The following is a 6,000-nucleotide window of genomic DNA, read 5'->3' as shown; positions in this document are numbered from 1 at the left end:
GCTAGTGAATCAAACAGTATGATACATACGAAAGTTACTATTCCCAAAGTCGTACCGCCACGAATAGCGACTATCACAGCTGGCAGTAAGCCACCTAATAAGCTCCCCATAAAGGGAACCCACATAACTATCTCCTCTGGGATGTCAACTACAGCATCCCATTCAAATAAATCTCCTCCTCCATCACCTCATATACTGGAGGATATGGTTGAAGAACCACCCGACCCTAGGGCATCGGAGTTCTTTAAAATAAAAAATACAAAAAATAAAAACCGAATCGCGTACAACTAATTTTTATATAATTTCCGAAATTTATTTTTTTATTTATTTTTTACACTTATGAACATTATTCAGATGAATGTTAGAGGTATTCGGTCCCGCATTGAACATATTAGAGTACTAGCGCACACACATGATCCACTAATCATGTGTTTCCAAGAAACTCACCTTCTACAACATGTCCGAATTACACTTAGAGGATACTTCTGCGAGAGATACGACTGCCTAGTAGACAGTAGGGAGAGTGGTGGAGTAGCGATTTTCATGAAGAATGGGGTGTCAGCTACAAGAATTCAACTAACCACTCTCATTCCTGCTATTGCAGTAAAGGTCTCTATTCCCTTCAAATTGCATATCTGCAATATGTATCTCTCACCAAACACTGAGTTCAGTGCTTTAGATGTCTCAAATCTCCTCACACAAATACCATCTCCATCGTTAATAGTAGTAGGAGACTTCAATGCCCATCATATTTCCTGGAGCTCAACCTTCTGCTCCACTCGAGGAAATATGATAAACAGATTGAGACAAGATTTTGACCTTTGCCTACTGAATAATGGATCACACACATTCATGTCCTTATCAACTGGTACTGTATCTAACCTTGATCTTTCCATATGCTCATCGAATGTGCTCCCTCATTTTAATTGGTCGGTTTGTGATGACTTTCACGGCAGTGATCATAGACCAATTATTATTAGTTTCGGTGTAGACTGCGAGATTAAAAGAAGGCCACGGAGATTGATTGTTGAAAAGGCAGATTGGAACAGATACCATAAAGCATTCCAATCTCAGTATGACGATGGAGCGAACATCCTCGACCAGTATTCTTCTTTTACGTCCATGATACTTGAGAATGCCAACAGATATATCCCACAAACATCGGGTAATCCTAGACGTCCTTTAGTTCCATGGTGGAACGATGATTGCAAAAATGCTATTAGGAATCGACGGCAGGCACTACGTAAATTTAATCGTAGGCCTACAACAGAACATCTAAATTTATACCGCAGGGCTAGAGCGATGCGCCGTCGAGTATTCTTGGACGCTAAGAGGAATTCATGGACGAAATACGTGAGCACTATCTCACGCACTACTTCTACGTCTACTGTATGGAAGAAAATTCGTGCAATCTTCGGATCACCGAAACAATCTATTCTTGGTCTTATTGATGAAGGAGAACTCCTTTCATCATCCTCGGAAGTGGCAAGTAGTCTAGCAAAATCTTTCCGCTCGGTGTCTCTCACCTCATCATATAATAACCATTTTCAACGGTACAAGATACAAATAGAAGTATTATCGTTAAACATTGGTGATTCGGTTGGTGAATTAAACACTCCATTCGTATTTAAAGAATTGTTACACGCACTTAAAAATTCACGGGACACTTCCCCTGGACCGGAAGCCTTTCCATGCTTTCACACCTTCCTAATTCGGCACTACAACAACTTTTGAATATTTTCAACGGTTTATTTTCCGAACAAGTCTTCCCACCCGGCTGGTCAGAAGCATTTATTATACCAGTACTAAAACCTGGTAAAGACCAGACGAACCCCTCAAGCTATCGCCCTATTTCATTAACAAGCGTTTTGTGTAAAATAATGGAGAGAATGGTAAACCGCAGACTTACATGGTACTTGGAGAAACATGGCTTTCTATCTCCAGAACAGTGTGGTTTTCGACAAGGACCATCTTCTATTGACCATTTAGTGTCACTGGAAACAGCCATACAAAACGCTTTCCTAAATCGGCAGCACCTCGTCGCTATCTTCTTCGATATAAAAAAGGCGTATGACACAGCCTGGAGACGTGGTATTCTTAACACTCTCAAAAAATGGGGAATCAAGGGCAATATGCTTGCTTTTATCCGGGGATTCTTAAATCACCGAACGGCTCGTGTTCGTGTGGATGATTCGCTCTCAGATAGTGTCATCTTGCAGAATGGAGTGCCCCAAGGTAGTGTATTAAGTGCCACCTTATTTTCTGTAGCCATAAACGATATTACCAAATGTGTTCAGGCTCCTGTCTCATGCTCTCTATTTGCTGACGACTTTGCTATCTACATTGCAAGCCGTTCGGCACCTACAGCAGAGAGACTACTGCAGAACACTATATCTCACCTTGAAGCTTGGTCCAGGATTACTGGTTTCACATTTTCGTCCGAAAAAAACAAAATGTGTAGTTTTTTCTCGGCTACGAAACCCTTCTATTCCGCAAATTTTTCTGAACGGAGAGACTATTACTATCTCTACTTACGTCAAGTTTTTAGGTTTATTTTTTGATAGCCGTCTTACTTGGGTCAAACATTTAAAAGAATTGAAAACAAAATGTTCCAAAATTCTAGATATGATGCGAGTCCTTACTAACACCAACTGGGGAGCCGATAGATCATGTATGATACGTTTTTACTATTCCTTTGTTCGCTCCCGTTTAGATTATGGTTGTGTGGCCTACTCTTCAGCTGGTCAAACCGTGCTTAAAATGCTGGATAGTGTACATCTTGCTTTCCTTCGGCTTGCCACAGGAGCGTTTAGATCAATTCCTGTCGCAAGCTTACTTGTAGACTGTGGTGAACCATCACTTTGGGATAGACGAGACCAGCTCTTATTATCTTATTTTGCTCGTCTCAGAGGACAGCCAAATCCCCCGGTTCTTGAGTCAGTCTTTAGAAATCCTAATCTAGGAAAGTATGAGGATCATCCACGTCGTACTGCACCTGTAGGTGTCCGTACCTGGCGTCTGCTGCAGCATATAAATGTTGACACACCGTCATTCTTTCCTATGTACCCTTGCTCATATCCTCCATGGAGAATAAACCTCATAAATTTTAATTTTGACCTGACTACATACAATAAACAATCAACATCTATTGTCTTTCAGCAGATGTTTCAGTGTGTTCTCTCCAAGATGAAACCAGATGCGGTTGTATACACTGATGGATCTAAACAAAACGATACAGTTGGGTGTGCTTTTGTTGTCAATGAGAGAACTTATATGTTTGGTCTCCCCGGTATTACGAGTGTGTTTACCGCTGAACTATACGCTATAAATAAGGCTCTAAACATCATTAACCCTAAATATAGAAAAATTCTTATTTGCAGTGACTCGTGTAGTGCACTCCATGCCTTAAAAAATTTTTAAGTAAGTTTTATTCATCTTTTAGAATAGTTTTAAATCCTTTTATTTTTTATATAAAAAATAAAAGATTCCGGGCGATGATAACGCGCAAGCGTTTTTCGCCCTAAAAAAAAAAACAACTTAAAATAATTTCGCCAAAACTGTCAGGCACAAGAGAGAGAATTTTTCTAAGTCCTGCAGATCGTTTTATAGGGGAAACTTTGATTCCCCATAACTTTTGATTGGGTGGGCCTACAGAAGAATCCTCCCGGATCTGGGCGAATTGTGGGTCTGCGCATCTTTTGGAGTCAAAAAATTTTTTTCCAAAATTGGGAATTTTTTCAAAGTCATAACCCCTAGTATTTTGGGAAACTTTAGCTCAAAATAACTTTTGACTGGGTGGGCCTAGACGGGAATCCTCCCGGATCTAGGCGAATTGTGGGTCTGCGCATCTTTTGGCGTCAAAAAAGAATTTTCCAAAATTGGGAATTTTTTCAAAGTCATAACCCCTAGTATTTTGGGAAACTTTAACTCAAAATAACTTTTGACTGGGTGGGCCTAGACCAAAACCCTTTTGGATCTAAGCGAATCAAGACACCTACTTTCGTTTGCCCCAAAAAATTTTTTTTACCAAACTTTTGGGGCAGTGGGTCATTTTGGGACCCCCCCCCCTACGAGTGCGGTGTCGAAACATTAGGAATTTGGCGTAGATTACGCAAAAGAAGCCTCGGACAAGAAAGGCTGGAAAATAGCTGAGTCCAAAGGTGCTAAAAGAGCCAGGGCGGGTTCATCCGAGGAAGAGGAGGTCCCGCCAGTACTTAAGGATGTGACTTACAGGCTGGGGCACACACTCCTACAGTTGAGGCAAAGCCTGGGTAAGACCAGCCCGGCTTTCCTAAAGAACCATGAAAAAGAGCTGACTGAAATTTATCACCAGCTGCAATTAGTTAACGAGGAGTTATCCGAGAAGGAAACCAATACTCAGGGGACTCAGACTGATAGACAAAGCAAGGAGGGTGACATAATAGATTTAGAGCTCACTGATGAACAGTTGGTTGAGAGACTACCGGAAAGATGGTCTACATGGGCTATGAATAGACTAACCCAAGTCTCTGCGGTCGATTCAGGAGAGGATAGCTGCCACTTCATTGATGTCAGTAAACAGAGACCGGGTAACAAGGTGCATAACAGGTGCAAGTGGCTCCCCGAAGAATATCAGGAAATTACGCGACGGATCGATTCTGGTTGAAACATTCAACGATGAACAGAGTCGATCTATGTTACGGCTCTGTAATATGGGTGGTATAAATATAAGTGCAGAATGCCACAAAACGTTAAATACGAGCCGGGGTGTAATTTTTTGTAGAGACCTTCTAGATATAGATATCTCGGAAATAGTTGATGAGCTTTGCCACCAAGATGTTGTTGAAGTAAAACGTATAATGAAACGGCAGAACGGAACAGAAGAACCGACACCGTCTCTTATATTAACATTCAATCTCCCTGTTCCACCAGAGAAGATTAAAGTGGGTTACCTCTCGATTCGGGTACGACCATTCATACCCAACGCACGGCGATGTTTCAGATGCCAAGGTTTTGGTCATACTACAACATCTTGTACAAAAACTGAGATCTGTGCTCGATGTGCTAAAGAAGGTCACAATGACACTAACTGCGAAGAAAGTGAAAAATGCGCAAACTGCAGTGGTCCACATACAGCCCAAACTCCCGAGATTGCCCAACTTTTAAAGAAGAAAAAGCAATTCTCAAAATCTGTACGGAGCAAAAACTATCTTTTCCGGCTGCACGTCGAGAATATAAAAAGATAAACAATTCACGGAACCTGGTTAAACCAGACGTATCTTTTGCCACCGCTACATCTAAACAAATTCCTACAAATGTTAATAATCAGCAGTGCGGATCCTGCAATGAGCTTAAAAAACTTGTTCAGATGCTATCTGATCAAGTAGCTTCACTTACAGCCACTATCTCAGAGCTGACAAAAATGAATAAAAAGTCCTCCGTCGCAGCTAGTGAATCAAACAGTATGATACATACGAAAGTTACTATTCCCAAAGTCGTACCGCCACGAATAGCGACTATCACAGCTGGCAGTAAGCCACCTAATAAGCTCCCCATAAAGGGAACCCACATAACTATCTCCTCTGGGATGTCAACTACAGCATCCCATTCAAATAAATCTCCTCCTCCATCACCTCATATACTGGAGGATATGGTTGAAGAACCACCCGACCCTAGGGCATCGGAGTTCTTTAAAATAAAAAATACAAAAAATAAAAACCGAATCGCGTACAACTAATTTTTATATAATTTCCGAAATTTATTTTTTTATTTATTTTTTACACTTATGAACATTATTCAGATGAATGTTAGAGGTATTCGGTCCCGCATTGAACATATTAGAGTACTAGCGCACACACATGATCCACTAATCATGTGTTTCCAAGAAACTCACCTTCTACAACATGTCCGAATTACACTTAGAGGATACTTCTGCGAGAGATACGACTGCCTAGTAGACAGTAGGGAGAGTGGTGGAGTAGCGATTTTCATGAAGAATGGGGTGTCAGCTACAAGAATTCA

Source organism: Lycorma delicatula, chromosome 7 (assembly GCF_047948215.1).
Source record: "Lycorma delicatula isolate Av1 chromosome 7, ASM4794821v1, whole genome shotgun sequence".
Classification (NCBI taxonomy): Eukaryota; Metazoa; Arthropoda; class Insecta; order Hemiptera; family Fulgoridae; genus Lycorma; species Lycorma delicatula.
The sequence above is the reverse complement of the archived record's forward strand: the minus strand, read 5'-3'. Positions refer to the sequence as shown.